Raw genomic sequence first — 17,974 nt, forward strand, 5'->3', positions numbered from 1 at the left:
TGTTAGTGAAAAAAAATATGGAACGCTTCACGAATTTGCGTGTCATCCTTGCGCAGGGGCCATGCTAATCTTCTCTGTATCGTTCCAATTTTAGTATATGTACTGCGTGAAACAGTTACACTAGTAGGAGCCTACTTTCGGTTTATATAGCTAAGATGTAGTACGGGTATATGCAAGTGCGTGATTAGGAACATCATAATACAACGTAGTAAATCACGCACATTTCGCTGGAATATATGTCGTGTTTATCAAAGAGGCCACACATAACTTCCAATACTGGAAGTCAACCATAAACCGATATCGTACAGTCTCATTGACTCTCAGCATTGCAAACATCGCACGTACGTCTTTAGGGATGGGGGTAACTGCCGTTTGCGCCACGTGACGTCACACATAACGAGCCGTCTTGGAAACGACAGGTATGAAGGCTAAACGATATTCGCATTATGAAAAATTACTTAAAATTGTCTGTACTTTCCCACTGGTACGCTGCGGATGTGTTCCGGCGAGGAGCACAAAACGAAGCACGTCTTCAGAGTATAGTTAAAATGAGCGTTTGTGGTTACAAATGGTAGCACAATGTGATGATATTATGTAGAAGACAAAAAATAAAGTATAATGTAAGAACGGTCTTTTCGTATAACCCAACTGACAAAGTGTTCTTTTTTTCAGCTTGTGCGCAGTAGTGGCAATACCATAGATCCAGGTGAGGTGTATTCCGAGGGCGGGTTATTGCTAGTTGAAAACTATTCCCAATACCCCGTGCAGACGCCCTTAACTGGGCGGCTTAGCACAAATTTTAATTGCCTCTACGGGGGCTACTCTAAACAAAAATATAAGAACTAACGATGTCTAGTTTAAAAAGAAGTAAAACAACTCTCATTACAATTTGCTGTTGTTATTGATTTTTACTCACTTGTTTGCTTGTTTTCTCTGTTGATTTGTCATGTAAATGCTTGCGCGCATATTGTATTTGTATTCATGTGTTAGTGAAAAAAAAATTATGGAACGCTTCACGAATTTGCGTGTCATCCTTGCGCAGGGGCCATGCTAATCTTCTCTGTATCGTTCCAATTTTAGTATATGTACTGCAGTGAACAGTACACTAGTAGGAGCCACTTTTCGGTTTATATAGCTAAGATGTAGTACGTGTATATGCAGATGGTTATTAGAACATTTCATAAATACAAGTAGTAAATACGCATTCTTCTCTGGAACATATGTCTGTGTTTATCAAAGAGGGCCACACATAACTTCCAATACTGAAGTCAACCATAACCGATATCGTACCGTCTCATTGACTCTCAGCATGCATAAATAGAACGTACTGTCTTTAAGGATGGGTAACTGCCGTTTGCGCCACGATGACGTCACAGAACATAACGAGCGTCTTGGAAACGACAGTATGAAGGAACGAATCGCATTATGATAATTACTAAAATTGTCTGTACTTTCCCACTGGTACGCTGCGGATCGTGTTCCGGCGAGGAGCACAAAACGAAGCACGTCTCAGATTATATTTAAAATGAGCGTTTTGTGTGTTACAAATGTAGCACATGTGATGAATTATGTAGAAGACAAAAATAAAGTATAATGTAAGAACGGTCTTTTCGTATAACCCAACTGACAAAGTGTATTTTTTTCAGCTTTGCGCAGTGGCAATACCATAGCCAGTGAGGTGTATCCGAGGCGTGGTTATTGCTAGTTGAAAACTATTCCCAATACCCCGTGCAGACGCCTTAACTGGGCGGCTAGCACAATTTTTAATTGCCTCTACGGGGGCTACTCTAAACAAAATATAAGAACTAAAGATGTCTAGTTTTTAAAAAGAAGTAACAACTCTCATTACAATTTGCTGTTGTTATTGATTTTTTACTCACTTGTTTGCTTGTTTTTCTCTGTTGATTATGTCATGTAAATGCTTGCGCGCATATTTGTATTTGTATTCATGTGTTAGTGAAAAAAAAAATATGGAACGCTTCACGAATTTGCGTGTCATCCTTGCGCAGGGGCCATGCTAATCTTCTCTGTATCGTTCCAATTTTAGTATATGTACTGCGTGAACAGTACACTAGTAGGAGCCACTTTTCGGTTTATATAGCTAAGATGTAGTACGTGTATATGCAGATGGTTATTAGAACATTCATAATATACAAGTAGTAAATTACGCATTCTTCTCTGGGAACATATGTCTGTGTTTATCAAAGAGGCCCACACATAACTTCCAATACTGAAGTCAACCATAACCGATATCGTACCGTCTCATTGACTCTCAGCATGCATAAATAGAACGTACTGTCTTTAAGGATGGGTAACTGCCGTTTGCGCCACGATGACGTCACAACATAACGAGCGTCTTGGAAACGACAGTATGAAGGAACGAAATCGCATTATGATAATTACTAAAAATTGTCTGTACTTTCCCACTGGTACGCTGCGGATCGTGTTCCGGCGAGGAGCACAAAACGAAGCACGTCTCAGATTATATTTAAAATGAGCGTTTTGTGTGTTACAAATGTAGCACACTGTGATGAATTATGTAGAAGACAAAAATAAAGTATAATGTAAGAACGGTCTTTTCGTATAACCCAACTGACAAAGTGTATTTTTTTTCAGCTTTGCGCAGTTGGCAATACCATAGCCAGTGAGGTGTATCCGAGGCGTGGTTATTGCTAGTTGAAAACTATTCCCAATACCCCGTGCAGACGCCCTTAACTGGGCGGCTAGCACAATTTTTAATTGCCTCTACGGGGGCTACTCTAAACAAAATATAAGAACTAAAGATGTCTAGTTTAAAAAGAAGTAACAACTCTCATTACAATTTGCTGTTGTTATTGATTTTTTTACTCACTTGTTTGCTTGTTTTCTCTGTTGATTATGTCATGTAAAGGCTTGCGCGCATATTGTATTTGTATTCATGTGTTAGTGAAAAAAAATATGGAACGCTTCACGAATTTGCGTGTCATCCTGCGCAGGGGCCATGCTAATCTTCTCTGTATCGTTCCAATTTTAGTATATGTACTGCGTGAACAGTACAACTAGTAGGAGCCACTTTTCGGTTTATATAGCTAAGATGTAGTACGTGTATATGCAGATGGTTATTAGAACATTCATAAATACAAGTAGTAAATTACGCATTCTTCTCTGGAACATATGTCTGTGTTTATCAAAGAGGCCACACATAACTTCCAATACTGAAGTCAACCATAACCGATATCGTACCGTCTCATTGACTCTCAGCATGCATAAATAGAACGTACTGTCTTTAAGGATCGGGTAACTGCCGTTTGCGCCACGATGACGTCACAACATAACGAGCGTCTTGGAAACGACAGTATGAAGGAACGAATCGCATTATGATAATTACTAAAATTGTCTGTACTTTCCCACTGGTACGCTGCGGATCGTGTTCCGGCGAGGAGCACAAAACGAAGCACGTCTCAGATTATATTTAAAATGAGCGTTTTTGTGTGTTACAAATGTAGCACAATGTGATGAATTATGTAGAAGACAAAAATAAAAAGTATAATGTAAGAACGGTCTTTTCGTATAACCCAACTGACAAAGTGTATTTTTTCAGCTTTGCGCAGTGGCAATACCTTCGCTTTAATTGCTATTTATTGTTTAACAAATAATTTATTGTGTTTTTGGGTCTTTTTAGACCCAAAAAATTTATTTTGACTCATCATGTCAAATCGCTTCATTGACATTGATGAGTTGGGCCGTACGGCGTCACTATGTATGCCTTCCATGAGAAGAACCTTTGTTTCAAGAGATGATGTAATGTCAATACTGTCGGATCACGTGGCAATGGAGGATGTAGAATGTGTTTTTCAGGGGCGCTTTTCAAGTTGGGCTGTGATTTTTTGCTACTGAAGAGGTACGTCGAGATTTTGTAAATCAAGTACCAGAACTACATATTCGTGGATGTAACTTTTTTGTGTGTATGGGTGACTTTTTTGTGTTCCGGGCTAGGTTGCACTGGCTGCCTGGTTGGATCAACCGTGACTTTGTGCATGAGTTTTTTCATGAAACGTTGGAGGGAGAAGTGATTTCTTATGACTGGGAAACATCTAGTGTTAAAGGCCAGGAACACATTAGAACAGGAGTGCGTAGTGTGGTGGTCCGCATTCCTCTGGACAAGCGGGCGGATATTCCAGACACAGTGGAATTTGAAGGTTACACTTTTTTAGTTTCTGTGGAAGGGCGTGGCCCTTTATGTTTTAAGTGTAACCGGAGAGGTCACACTCGGCAGAACTGTAGAGGAAAGCCTGCTGATAACACATATGCGGCCAGAGTGCGAGGGGATATTTCAGAGAGAGAAGAGGCAATGGAAGAGACTGGGGCAGAGACAGAGGTGAGCGGGCAGAATGAGACAGGAGAGACGGAGCGACAGAAAAAAGACGGAGCGACAGAAAGAGGCAGAGCGACAGAAAGAGGCAGAACGACAGAAAGAGACGGAGAGACAGAAGGAGGCAGAGCGACAGAAAGTGGCGGAGAGACAGAAGGAGACGGAACAAGGGATGACAGAAGAAGTGGTGCGGGAAGACACAGAAAAGAAAGACAGTGGGAGTGATATTAGGAATGGGGGTGGGGTGGATGATAGCAATAAAGGGAAGGTTGGTGACGAAGGGAGTAGTGAGGTTATTAGTGAAAGGGAGAGGGGGAATATTGGGGATGGGATGGAAGTTACTGGGGGTGAGAGTCATACTGGAACGTCGGGCCGGTGGTGTGACGTTTCAGAGGCAGCGGGGGGGTTGGTGGGGGGGGATTTAGTACCGTCACTGCAGCCTGGACAGACAGTGTTGTTGTCTAACAGGTTTGCAGTGTTTGGGATGGAGGGGGAAGGGGACAGTGAGTTGGATAGCCTACTCAGCCCCCTTTCCGACTCTCAGGGTTCAAGGGAGGACGATGGGAGGGCTCTTCATTCGAAGCTCCCTTCTATGGTGGCTCCCCGGAAGGCTCCTTACTCTGTAAAGGGTGGGAGTGCGGTGAAAAAAAGTAGGATTAAGTAGTTTGTTTTTGTTTTTGTTTTTCTCATGGCCATTTTAATTATTTGCACCACCCCCTGGTTTTTGTCCCTTGTGGTATGTGTGCTATTGATTGTGAGTGGCTTTGAATGTTTGTGTTTTTTAGTGTTCTCGTTGAATGAGCTTGGGTCAGTAGTATTGCATTCCATTGTACTAGGTCATTATCTGTCTGTGTGTGCTCGTGCATTCCGTTGGTATGTCACTGTGACATTGTGTAGTTTGCATTGTGTTCTTAGCTTGAGTGCTTTTAGTTTTTTTCTTTTTAGGTTGAAGAAGGGTTCTACTGGCTTTCAATATGATGGCGTCTTTTAAATTATTATCGATTAATTGTAGTGGGTTACTTGGGGGTCGTAAAACGCGTTTCTTGCAACAAGTAATTTTAGATAAGAAACCTGATATAGTGTTTATGCAGGAAACGCATATTTATAATTTAACAGTAGCCAAATCGGTGGGTGGTATTTTGGGGGGGAAATGTTTTTGGAGTTTTGGATCAAACCGTAGTAGGGGGGTGGGTGTTTATTTTCGAATAGGTTAGGGGTGGGTGTTCAGAAAGTTTATCATGATTTAGAGGGGCGCTTAATTGTTATCGATGTTATGTTTTGTAATACTTTGTTTAGACTAATTAATGTTTATGCTCCCAATAACGATTTAGATCGAGTTCAATTTTTTGATAACTTGTATTCTAATTTTTGCACTAATCGTGTGATTATTTTTGGTGGGGATTTTAACTGTGTTAGTAATGTTAGGTTAGATAAATTAGGGGGAATCCTACTAGAGGAATGGTGGGTTCAGATAATTTAAAGGTGCTTCGTCATGACTTTGGTCTTATTGATAGTTTTAGATCCTTATTTCCTCATAAAGTTTCAGTTACTTGGCGAAATTCTTTTATGGCTTGTAGGTTAGATAGGTTTTATATTTCTAGTTCATTTCTAAATAATATTAAGTCTTTTAATATTTTACCCTGTTCTTTTTCCGATCATGATTTTATTGAACTTTCTTTAGATAACGTTTGTGGGTTAGAATTTGGACCGGGGTATTGGAAATTTAATAATTCTTTGTTAGGGGATGAATTAAAGGATGAGGTTAAATTATTTTGTTTGCATAGGATTAGTAAGTTAGATTTTACTTTAAAAGGATGGGATCAATTTAAAGAAGAGTTAAAAAAGTTCATTATTCTTATTCTAAATATAAAAGTAAACTTTATTTTTCTAGCAAAAGGTCTTTAGAGAGAGAATTTACTAAGTTATCTGTAGCAGAATCTTATCAGCCGGGGTGTTTTATTGATCAAATTAAAGAAGTCAAAAATCAGCTATTAATGTTAGAGAAGGAGAGGGATAGGGGGGCGGTGATTCGTTCAAGAGCTAGAGTGTTAGAAGATGCAGAAAAGCCTACTAAATATTTTTTTAAAGTTAGAAAATTCTAAAGGTAAGAAGAAAGCTATTAATAGTATTTTAGACAATAATAATGTGAAAGTTACTTCTTCTAAGGAAATTTTGGGGGTTTTTAGAGAATTTTATTCAAAACTTTTTAGTGTACAGGATATAGATGATGCAGCTGTAGATGAATTTTTGGGTGGGGTTCAAACGTTGGATGCTACTTTCAGTGAGTTTTTAGATCGTCCTATTTCTAAGGGAGAAATTCTTTTGGCGTTAAAGAAAATGAAATCTGACACATCTCCTGGTTCAGATGGTTTTTCAAAAGAGTTTTATTTGTATAATTTTGATGTTTTAGGAGATGCGTTGTTACATGTTTATAATTTGGCTTTTAAAGAAGGTATTCTCCCTCCTTCGTTGAGAAATTCATATATCATTTTAATTTGTAAGGATGAGAATAAGTCTGAGTTTGTGAAAAATTATCGACCAATCTCTCTTTTAAATGTGGATTATAAAATTTTGTCAAAAATTTTTAACGTTGCGTCTGAGAGAGGTCATGGAAGATCTGATCCATTTAGATCAAACGTGCTCTGTTCCCGGTCGTTCAATTTTAGATAATGCGCATTTGTTAAGGAATATTTCAGATTATGTCGATCAAAAAGATTTAGCGTGCGCATTTTTATGTTTAGATCAAGAGAAAGCATTTGATCGTGTTTCTCATCAGTTTTTGTTTAAAGCCTTAAGCTGTTATGGTTTTGGTCCGAAATTTTGTAAATGGGTATCCATTCTTTATAATGATATTTTTAGTTCGGTCATCGTTAATCAATTTATATCTGCCCCTTTTCCGGTGACTCGTTCGGTGCGTCAGGGTTGTGGGTTGTCTCCCTTGCTTTATGTTTTGGTAATAGAGCCATTATTGATGAAACTGCGTTCGGATTCGGAAATTATCGGTTTAAAACTTCCAGGAACCTCTGAAATTAGTACAGTCTCGGCGTATGCTGATGACTGTACGGTGGTAATTACAGAAGAGTCATCCATTAAGCGGGTTTTTTCTATTTGCGATCGTTTCGGTTTGGCTTCTGGAGCTAAATTAAATTTGGCTAAAACATTTGGTATTTTTTTGGGTAAATGGAAAAGTCGGTCCGATCATCCTTTTGGCATTTCTTGGATCGACCATAATAAAATTGTGGGGGTTTTGACGGGTACTAAATTTGACGAGGATGACGTTTGGGTTCCTGTTCTTTCTAAATTCCGTAAAGTGTTAAGTTTGGCTAAAAGTCGCAGTGTTTCTATTTTTGGAAAAAGTGTATTTTCTAATATAATGGCTTGTAGTAAATTGTGGTACGTGGCTAGTGTTCGCCCTGTTACAGAGCATTATTTAAAACTCTTTGAAAGGGAACTTTTTAATTTTTTATGGCTGTCTAAAAATGAGCCTATTAAACGTGTAGTGGTATATCAGAGTAAGGATAACGGTGGGGTTGGTTTAGTTAATGTTAAGGTTAAAGTTAAAGCTTTGTTGTTGTCTCACCTGCGTAGTTTAATAATTGGGTCGGATGCTAAGTGGAGTTTTTTTGCTACATACTGGATAGGATTATCGTTACGGGATTATGATGAGTCGTTTAAGAATAATTTAATTCCACACAGTGAGTTTATTCCTTTATTTTATTTAAACTGTTTAGCTGCATTGCGGGAGTTAGAGGAGTTATGTGACATAGATAATTGGTTTCTTTTAAATACTAGGTCTTTTTATAATATTTTACTTCATAACGTAGCTCAGTGTCATTCTACAGTTATTGCTTTTCCACGTATTGATTTTCCTTTAGTATGGACTAATTTGCATAATAAGTGTATCGATCCGGTCACTAAATCATTGTATTATAGATTAATCTATCACTCTTTACCGTTAGCCTATCAGTTATATGCTAGACGTATTTCTCTTTTTAAGCAGTGTTTCTTATGTAATTTAGCAGTAGAGAGTGCTCAACATTTATTTTATGATTGTACTTTTGTTCGCCCTCTTAGAAATATTATATTTGGTTGGTTGTTAGATTTAACGAAAGGTAAAGTTAATATTGATTACGAGTTAGTTCGATTTGGGTTACTTCCCCTTAGTGGTTCGTCGGTTCGTCGGGATATTGGGTTAATTTTGTTATCTTACTATAAGTATATTATATGGGTTGTAAGGAATGCAGTTATATTTGATCGAAAGGTGGTAACTAGTAACCAGTTAGTACTCAGGTTTTTGGCACATTTAAAAAGTAGGATTAGGGTAGATTTTTTTTCGTATGTCAGATTTTGAATTTGTTAAACTATGGTTATGTACTGATTTGTTTTGTCATGTGGATACGGGGAGTAGGTTAATATTTCATATTTGAATTTTATAGTCATCATATTGATATACAGGTCTCCGATTTGGTAATCTTCACTGATATTTGGTAGTAGGTTTTCAATTCAATGGTTTTATTTTTATTTTTTTTTATGGTGGTATGTAATGTCTTGTTGAGAAGGCATTTCTTGTATTTTTCAATTTGGTATTATTAAGAGGGGGGAGAGTTTTTCTGTGTTAGTGAGTAATTGTGCGCTGTGTGAGTGTGATCATGTTGTATATATTAAGGGAGGTGTGTGCAGTTTTGTGTTTATCCGAGGCGTGGTTATTGCTAGTTGAAAACTATTCCCAATACCCCGTGCAGACGCCCTTAACTGGGCGGCTAGCACAATTTTTAATTGCCTCTACGGGGGCTACTCTAAACAAAATATAAGAACTAAAGATGTCTAGTTTAAAAAGAAGTAACAACTCTCATTACAATTTGCTGTTGTTATTGATTTTTTACTCACTTGTTTGCTTGTTTTCTCTGTTGATTATGTCATGTAAATGCTTGCGCGCATATTTGTATTTGTATTCATGTGTTAGTGAAAAAAAATATGGAACGCTTCACGAATTTGCGTGTCATCCTTGCGCAGGGGCCATGCTAATCTTCTCTGTATCGTTCCAATTTTAGTATATGTACTGCGTGAACAGTACACTAGTAGGAGCCACTTTTCGGTTTATATAGCTAAGATGTAGTACGTGTATATGCAGATGGTTATTAGAACATTCATAAATACAAGTAGTAAATTACGCATTCTTCTCTGGAACATATGTCTATGTTTATCAAAGAGGCCACACATAACTTCCAATACTGAAGTCAACCATAACCGATATCGTACCGTCTCATTGACTCTCAGCATGCATAAATAGAACGTACTGTCTTTAAGGATGGGTAACTGCCGTTTGCGCCACGATGACGTCACAACATAACGAGCGTCTTGGAAACGACAGTATGAAGGAACGAATCGCATTATGATAATTACTAAAATTGTCTGTACTTTCCCACTGGTACGCTGCGGATCGTGTTCCGGCGAGGAGCACAAAACGAAGCACGTCTCAGATTATATTTAAAATGAGCGTTTTGTGTGTTACAAATGTAGCACAATGTGATGAATTATGTAGAAGACAAAAATAAAGTATAATGTAAGAACGGTCTTTTCGTATAACCCAACTGACAAAGTGTATTTTTTTCAGCTTTGCGCAGTGGCAATACCATAGCCAGTGAGGTGTATCCGAGGCGTGGTTATTGCTAGTTGAAAACTATTCCCAATACCCCGTGCAGACGCCCTTAACTGGGCGGCTAGCACAATTTTTAATTGCCTCTACGGGGGCTACTCTAAACAAAATATAAGAACTAAAGATGTCTAGTTTAAAAAGAAGTAACAACTCTCATTACAATTTGCTGTTGTTATTGATTTTTTACTCACTTGTTTGCTTGTTTTCTCTGTTGATTATGTCATGTAAATGCTTGCGCGCATATTTGTATTTGTATTCATGTGTTAGTGAAAAAAAATATGGAACGCTTCACGAATTTGCGTGTCATCCTTGCGCAGGGGCCATGCTAATCTTCTCTGTATCGTTCCAATTTTAGTATATGTACTGCGTGAACAGTACACTAGTAGGAGCCACTTTTCGGTTTATATAGCTAAGATGTAGTACGTGTATATGCAGATGGTTATTAGAACATTCATAAATACAAGTAGTAAATTACGCATTCTTCTCTGGAACATATGTCTATGTTTATCAAAGAGGCCACACATAACTTCCAATACTGAAGTCAACCATAACCGATATCGTACCGTCTCATTGACTCTCAGCATGCATAAATAGAACGTACTGTCTTTAAGGATGGGTAACTGCCGTTTGCGCCACGATGACGTCACAACATAACGAGCGTCTTGGAAACGACAGTATGAAGGAACGAATCGCATTATGATAATTACTAAAATTGTCTGTACTTTCCCACTGGTACGCTGCGGATCGTGTTCCGGCGAGGAGCACAAAACGAAGCACGTCTCAGATTATATTTAAAATGAGCGTTTTGTGTGTTACAAATGTAGCACAATGTGATGAATTATGTAGAAGACAAAAATAAAGTATAATGTAAGAACGGTCTTTTCGTATAACCCAACTGACAAAGTGTATTTTTTTCAGCTTTGCGCAGTGGCAATACCGTCGCAGAGAGCCTGGTAAATCGTTTCAAGTTTTTGCTTTTTTCGTTTTGCCTTTTGTGTATTTTCAGTTTGTTTTTGTGCCTCTTTGTCATCCCCGAACCAGTGCTATCCTTTTCCACCCAGGATGTCCGCAGTGGATCAGAGCAACAACAACAACGCACCTGCTCAGGCTGAGCCTGAAAGTGAGTACAACCACCCGTTATACTTACACGCCCCTGGGTTCACCCCACCCCTTACTGGGGAGGAGATCTGTAGGGCTCTGGGCTCCGTCGTAAGACACCTGATAGCGGCCGTACCCAAGGGGAGGAACACTTGGGAAATTCACCTGGACTCCCAAGAATTGAGAGACAAGCTAGAGCTGACCGGTCTCGCAGTCAGAGGACGCGAGTTTGAGATCCTGCCCCGTTTCCCTGGGGGCACGTGGGTTAGACTGAGGGGTCTGCCTCTCACCGTAGAGAACAGCTACATAAACGAGCTGCTGAAGAAATACGGCACTATTGTCGTAGGAGCAAGTTACTCTACGTGGCGTAACACCCACGTAAAGACGGGGGAAAGGACCCTAAAAATTGATATTTTAAGGGACATACCCACCAGACTACAAACGTGTGACCACGAATGGTTTACTGTGAAATACAGAAACCAACCAGAGCTGTGTTTCAGCTGTGGCAAGCCTGGCCACCATCGATGGGATTGCCCCAATAGACAATTTGAGTTTAAGGGTATCGATCAGGACGGGCAGGAGGGACAGGCCCAAGAGGACAGCACCCCCCTCCCACTCGCCCCAAACCAGGAGGAGAACTTGGTGATCGACACGTCAGAAACACCAGCGACGGCCCCATCAGAGGAGGAAGAAGAAGGAGAAAGAGAAAGTGAAGGAGAGGAAAGCAGGAGAGAAAGAAAGAGGAAAGAAAAGAAAGAAAAGAAGGAGAAAAAGAGGGATTTGTCATCCTCTGCGGAGGACGTGACACCGGAGAAAGCGTGCCACACGCTCCCTCCCCCAGCCCCTTCCAGGAGCAAGGGCCAGAAGTCCGCGAAGACCTAGGTCTAGCGGTCTCCACCCCACCCCCTCTTTCCTTACCGACTCGGGACTGCCCACGGACTGCGATTCACGAACACCCCCCTAAACCTAGCTTACGTTGACGACATGGACATGCCCCCGGACCACCCCTTTTGTGTCTTCGCAATGCGACCAGAGATAATAATAAGTGCATTCAGTTTGTGTGTTTTCAGTGTTTTCAGTGTTCCTTTTTGTGTTTCTGTGATGTTTCGTGTTCTGTGTTGTCTGTGTGTGTGTTTTTTCATCGTTGGAGTCATACTGTGTTCCACTGTGCAGTCGTGTGTAAATGTGTTGTTTCTATGTGTGACCAACCCAAACGTGCGCGAACCTATGTTGTGTGTTTTATATATTGTGTGTTTTCATGTGTTTTTTGTGTTACATCACGGACACGACCCCGGCCACCACCCCACCCTGCGGCCTGTAAGGCCAGGGCGAACGTTGGACTTGGTGTCCCCCGGGGTCCCCGAGACAGGACCCGTTGCGAAATGTATTGTGTATATGTATGTCCATGTTCTTTTATTGTTATATTTGTTTCATGTGTTGTCAAACTCTTGTCATAACCATTACTATTATTATTACCACTACTATCATTATATGCTTAAAAGTTGGCAGTTATCAGCACCCACTTGAAAATTGGCACACTAAACGTGAACGGCTTTGTGAATAATGACACAAAGCGAGCCCTTATTCTAGATTTATTAAATACCGAAAAAGTTGACATAATCTGTTTACAGGAAACTCATTTCAATGATAAAGATAATATCAAAAACCTATTAAAAGAATTTAAGGGGAAATTTTATATCAATTCATGTAATGTCGGCCGAAAATGGGGGGTAGCTATTTTATTCAGAAAAGGTTTAGAAATAAAAGTAATTAATTCCCTTAAAGACGCGGAAGGGCGAGTTCTAAGTTTACTTTGCCAATTTAAAAGCCAGATTTTTAACGTAGTTAATCTGTATTGTCCAGTGAACCCATGCCAAAGGGCTGAGTTCATTGCAAGCTGTGTAAATTACTTCTTCACAATGAATGACCAACGAACCGTGACTAACCGCATTCTGTGCGGCGACTTCAACTGTGTGGACAGCGTAACGCTTGACCGGACAGGCTCTAAGAAGCAGGAGCTTAGGGGCACTATAGGGGTTAAAGAATTAAATAACATTATAAACGAACATGCACTAACAGACGCATACAGATACTTATACCCAAACAGAACCTCTTACACATACCACAGTAAAGCTTATAAAACATACTCTCGCATCGACCGAATCTTAATCTCAGGGCAGTTTATTGCTGGCCTGAAAGAAGCTGGTGTAACTCAGTGCGTACATACTGATCACAAGCTTGTTTGGGCTGACTTTACCTTCGACAAAAACAACAACGGACCAGGACTATGGGCCTTTAACAATAGCATTCTGAAAGACAAAAACTACGCTAATTTAATAAATGATTTTTGGCAGACGTGGAAAACAAAAAAAGGGGATTATGAGGATCTTTTGTTATGGTGGGATTTGGGTAAAGTAAAAATAAAAACTCTGACCAAGGACTATTGTAAACGAAAACGCAGGACTGAAAGGACGTACATATATAATTTAAAACAAGACGAAACTTTCTTAACACAACTAGACGAGTTAGGACACTTGGACGATTACTCTGAATTATTAAATGTACAAAATAAAATTAAAAACTACGAACAAATACAATTACAGGGTGCTAGAATTAGGGCCAAGGTCGACGAAATAGAACAAGGTGAAAGATGCACGGCGTACTTTGTAAACCTTGAAAAACAAAAAGCCAATAACAAATCCATGGACTCCTTAATAACTGAAGACGGTAATTTAATTAACACACAACAAGAAATTTTAGAAGAAACTACTAAATTTTACAAAACTTTATACACTTCAGAAAAGACAGACGTCTCGGCACAAAATTATTTATTAAACAAAATGACAAAGACGTTAAACGATGAAGACAGAGATGCATGCGAAGGGGAAATAACTCTTAACGAAGTCTCATCAGCCATTAAATCTTTTGCCAATGATAAATCGCCTGGATGTGATGGATTGTCTGCAGAATTCTACCAGAATTTTTTCGGCCTTATTGGTAGTGACCTGGTAGAAGTAATTAATGATGCCTTTAGCAAAGAAAAATTAACCTTCACCATGAGGCGCGGTGTAATTGTTCTAATTTGGAAAGGCAATGAAAAACAACTTCTAAAAAATTGGCGCCCGATTTCGTTACTAAATTGCGACTACAAAATTATCACAAAAGTTCTGGCCAGTAGAATTCGAGATTTCTTACCAAAAATTATTCACCCAAATCAAAAATGTTCAGTAAAAGGCAGATCAATACATGACGGTGCGTCATTGATAAGGGACTTAATAGAATACGTTAATCGTGAAAATTTACCGGGGTTAATTCTTTCTCTAGATCAAACTAAAGCTTATGATAGAGTAGAGTGGGATTTTTTATTTAAAGTACTCAAAAAATTTAACTTTGGTCCAAATTTCATTAAAATGATTAAGACTTGTTACACAGATATTTCATCTGCGGTAAAAGTCAATGGACATATTTCAAACTATTTTAACTTATCTCGGGGTATTAGACAGGGATGCCCGATCAGCACAGTTTTATATATTTTAGTAGCAGAAACTTTAGCGGAAGCTGTTCGGGAAGATACAAAAATTAATGGAATAAATCTACCTGATGGCTTCGTTAGCAAGTGGGTGGGATACTCAGACGACGGCAACGCGACCTTATCAGACCTAGACTCAGTTAAACGATTGTTTAAAGTTTTAAATATATACGAACGTGCTTCTGGAGCCAAAGTCAACCTTCAGAAAACCACTGGTTTCCTAATGGGGAGACTTAGGTACGAGACAGATACGCCTATTGATATAAGATGGACAAACGAAAAAATCAAAATTTTAGGGTTTTATTTTGGTAACGTAGATGTTTCAGCCGATAATTGGGAACCAAAAATTCAAAAATCAAAACTATTTTAAACATGTGGAGTAATCGTAAATTAACCTTACATGGCAAAGTAGTAGCAGTAAATTCGCTTGCCACCAGCGGCATTTGGTATTTATCTAACGTTTTGGAATTACCGGAAAAATACGCTAAACAAATCGATAAAATTATTTTTGATTTTATTTGGAGTTACAAAAAACATTTTATATCAAAAGAGCAACTTCAACTACCTAAGGAGTTAGGCGGGTTGGGTGTCGTAAATATTCGGCTAAAAATCAAAGCACAAAGAATTAAATTTGTAAGTAGATTTTTAAGCCTAGAGGGCGATGGCCACTGGAAATCTTTAGCGGATCACTTTTTAGGCCAATACAAAAACTTAAATATTGAAAGACATGTTCTAAAATGTAAAATTATAAATAAAAAAGCTAATTTCATCTCAATGCCGAATATCTACAGGGAAATACTATTAACATGGAAGGACCTTGACATTACTAGAGACACTAACAGCTACCAACAGATAATTTATGAACCGATACACGAAAACCCCTTTATATCCAACAAAACATACACAAGTATACGTAGAGAAAGACTAAATTTAGTCAAAGACATTTGGGACGTGGGGACGAACGACTTTTTGGACTTCGCTGGTTGCTCAACTAGCGCGGTATTTTATCGCCAATTAAAAGACCTACAGGACAACTTTTCGCGGACATTATTATGGACGCTACAAAATGAAGACCCCTTTGATGGTGACTTAGACGCCATCTTTCGTATCAATATAGGTGACACAAAAAAAGACGTGACAGACGCGAAAACTAAAGACATATACGCAGTCTTGTTATTAAGAACTTACAAAGATGCATCATTTAAAACCAGGTGGAATATAGCCTTTAATGAAACCATAAACTGGCAAAACATTTGGAAAACATTAAATTCAGGTTTCATTGAAAATCCCGACTATGATTTAATTTATAAAATGATTAGAAATGTAATTGCAGTCAGAAAACATCTATATGACTGGAAGATTGCGACCACTCCGGAGTGCCTTGTGTGCAACGGAGTGGACTCAGTCTTGCATGCCTTTTTTCACTGCAACAAAACAAAACTATTTATAAAGCAAATTGAACCGATCTTTAAAAAACTTTTTGGCAACAATTTCCGTTTGAATCCGTATGCCATGATTTTCGGCATAAAACATAAGCCTGGAGATTATGCATCGCAATTGGGAATTTTTCTCTGGAGTAAAGCGATAAGGGTAATATGGACATCCAGAAAATTTTTAGAGGGAGATAAGCCATGTAATGAAATGGCTCTTTTCAAACACTTAATATATTCAAGGGTTGAAGTAGAATATTTCGCCGCCTTAGAGTGGCCAAACAGAAAAGAAAAATTCCTAAATCACTGGTGTTTCAAGGGAGTCATCGCATCGTGCAATGACGCCCTTGATATTACATATAAATTATGATAAAGATTGGCAAAATGCACAAACTGTAGAACAAAATAGACCTGGACCCCCCGGCTTGTAGCTTTGGAGGCCAGGTCCGTCAACCAGGTTAAGATATTATAAATACACACCACCTAAGTCACACACACTAATAATATAAAGAAAACAAAAACACAAACATGCACTAACTAAAATGTATATTATTTTGAAACAAGCACTTACACTCATATGTAGATTTTTATTGGTCACATTCAAGGAGAACCTGGTTTATTGTAAATAAGGAGGCTTTATGAAATAAATGGGGCACCCGGCATGTTCGGGACCTGCCTGAAAAAAAAAAAAAAAAAAAAAAAAAAAAAAAAAAAAAAAAAAAAAAAAAAAATACCATAGCCAGTGAGGTGTATCCGAGGCGTGGTTATTGCTAGTTGAAAACTATTCCCAATACCCCGTGCAGACGCCCTTAACTGGGCGGCTAGCACAATTTTTAATTGCCTCTACGGGGGCTACTCTAAACAAAATATAAGAACTAAAGATGTCTAGTTTAAAAAGAAGTAACAACTCTCATTACAATTTGCTGTTGTTATTGATTTTTTACTCACTTGTTTGCTTGTTTTCTCTGTTGATTATGTCATGTAAATGCTTGCGCGCATATTTGTATTTGTATTCATGTGTTAGTGAAAAAAAATATGGAACGCTTCACGAATTTGCGTGTCATCCTTGCGCAGGGGCCATGCTAATCTTCTCTGTATCGTTCCAATTTTAGTATATGTACTGCGTGAACAGTACACTAGTAGGAGCCACTTTTCGGTTTATATAGCTAAGATGTAGTACGTGTATATGCAGATGGTTATTAGAACATTCATAAATACAAGTAGTAAATTACGCATTCTTCTCTGGAACATATGTCTGTGTTTATCAAAGAGGCCACACATAACTTCCAATACTGAAGTCAACCATAACCGATATCGTACCGTCTCATTGACTCTCAGCATGCATAAATAGAACGTACTGTCTTTAAGGATGGGTAACTGCCGTTTGCGCCACGATGACGTCACAACATAACGAGCGTCTTGGAAACGACAGTATGAAGGAACGAATCGCATTATGATAATTACTAAAATTGTCTGTACTTTCCCACTGGTACGCTGCGGATCGTGTTCCGGCGAGGAGCACAAAACGAAGCACGTCTCAGATTATATTTAAAATGAGCGTTTTGTGTGTTACAAATGTAGCACAATGTGATGAATTATGTAGAAGACAAAAATAAAGTATAATGTAAGAACGGTCTTTTCGTATAACCCAACTGACAAAGTGTATTTTTTTCAGCTTTGCGCAGTGGCAATACCATAGCCAGTGAGGTGTATCCGAGGCGTGGTTATTGCTAGTTGAAAACTATTCCCAATACCCCGTGCAGACGCCCTTAACTGGGCGGCTAGCACAATTTTTAATTGCCTCTACGGGGGCTACTCTAAACAAAATATAAGAACTAAAGATGTCTAGTTTAAAAAGAAGTAACAACTCTCATTACAATTTGCTGTTGTTATTGATTTTTTACTCACTT

At 38.8% G+C, this 17,974-nt stretch overlaps 1 long non-coding RNA gene, 12 other non-coding genes and 2 pseudogenes across 13 annotated transcripts; 8 read left to right on the plus strand and 7 right to left on the minus strand.

The window, feature by feature from the left end:
- Positions 1-11: 11 nt before the first annotated feature.
- Positions 12-119, minus strand: LOC121392267. The gene has a single exon (XR_005960432.1). It is a non-coding gene; the product is annotated as a U6 spliceosomal RNA (small nuclear RNA).
- A 551-nt stretch (positions 120-670) lies between these two features.
- LOC121392292 lies at positions 671-818 on the plus strand (annotated as a pseudogene).
- A 179-nt stretch (positions 819-997) lies between these two features.
- On the minus strand, positions 998-1,104 carry LOC121392266. The gene has a single exon (XR_005960431.1). It is a non-coding gene; the product is annotated as a U6 spliceosomal RNA (small nuclear RNA).
- A 540-nt stretch (positions 1,105-1,644) lies between these two features.
- Positions 1,645-1,782, plus strand: LOC121392288. The gene has a single exon (XR_005960452.1). It is a non-coding gene; the product is annotated as a U4 spliceosomal RNA (small nuclear RNA).
- A 182-nt stretch (positions 1,783-1,964) lies between these two features.
- Positions 1,965-2,070, minus strand: LOC121392294. Its single transcript, XR_005960456.1, has one exon. It is a non-coding gene; the product is annotated as a U6 spliceosomal RNA (small nuclear RNA).
- A 544-nt stretch (positions 2,071-2,614) lies between these two features.
- On the plus strand, positions 2,615-2,754 carry LOC121392289. The gene has a single exon (XR_005960453.1). It is a non-coding gene; the product is annotated as a U4 spliceosomal RNA (small nuclear RNA).
- Positions 2,755-2,931: 177 nt separating this feature from the next.
- LOC121392268 lies at positions 2,932-3,036 on the minus strand. The gene has a single exon (XR_005960433.1). It is a non-coding gene; the product is annotated as a U6 spliceosomal RNA (small nuclear RNA).
- A 5,973-nt stretch (positions 3,037-9,009) lies between these two features.
- LOC121392293 lies at positions 9,010-9,142 on the plus strand. Its single transcript, XR_005960455.1, has one exon. It is a non-coding gene; the product is annotated as a U4 spliceosomal RNA (small nuclear RNA).
- A 177-nt stretch (positions 9,143-9,319) lies between these two features.
- LOC121392295 lies at positions 9,320-9,425 on the minus strand. The gene has a single exon (XR_005960457.1). It is a non-coding gene; the product is annotated as a U6 spliceosomal RNA (small nuclear RNA).
- Positions 9,426-9,963: 538 nt separating this feature from the next.
- On the plus strand, positions 9,964-10,102 carry LOC121392263. Its single transcript, XR_005960428.1, has one exon. It is a non-coding gene; the product is annotated as a U4 spliceosomal RNA (small nuclear RNA).
- A 177-nt stretch (positions 10,103-10,279) lies between these two features.
- Positions 10,280-10,385, minus strand: LOC121392296. Its single transcript, XR_005960458.1, has one exon. It is a non-coding gene; the product is annotated as a U6 spliceosomal RNA (small nuclear RNA).
- A 6,377-nt stretch (positions 10,386-16,762) lies between these two features.
- On the plus strand, positions 16,763-17,879 carry LOC121392262. The gene is made up of 2 exons (XR_005960427.1): positions 16,763-16,811; positions 17,772-17,879. It is a non-coding gene; the product is annotated as an uncharacterized LOC121392262 (long non-coding RNA).
- LOC121392290 lies at positions 16,794-16,916 on the plus strand (annotated as a pseudogene).
- On the minus strand, positions 17,094-17,199 carry LOC121392297. The gene has a single exon (XR_005960459.1). It is a non-coding gene; the product is annotated as a U6 spliceosomal RNA (small nuclear RNA).
- On the plus strand, positions 17,738-17,876 carry LOC121392279. Its single transcript, XR_005960444.1, has one exon. It is a non-coding gene; the product is annotated as a U4 spliceosomal RNA (small nuclear RNA).
- Positions 17,880-17,974: the final 95 nt, after the last annotated feature.

The sequence above is a fragment of the Gigantopelta aegis genome, unplaced genomic scaffold (genome assembly GCF_016097555.1).
Source record: "Gigantopelta aegis isolate Gae_Host unplaced genomic scaffold, Gae_host_genome ctg3592_pilon_pilon:::debris, whole genome shotgun sequence".
In the NCBI taxonomy this organism is placed as follows: domain Eukaryota; kingdom Metazoa; phylum Mollusca; class Gastropoda; order Neomphalida; family Peltospiridae; genus Gigantopelta; species Gigantopelta aegis.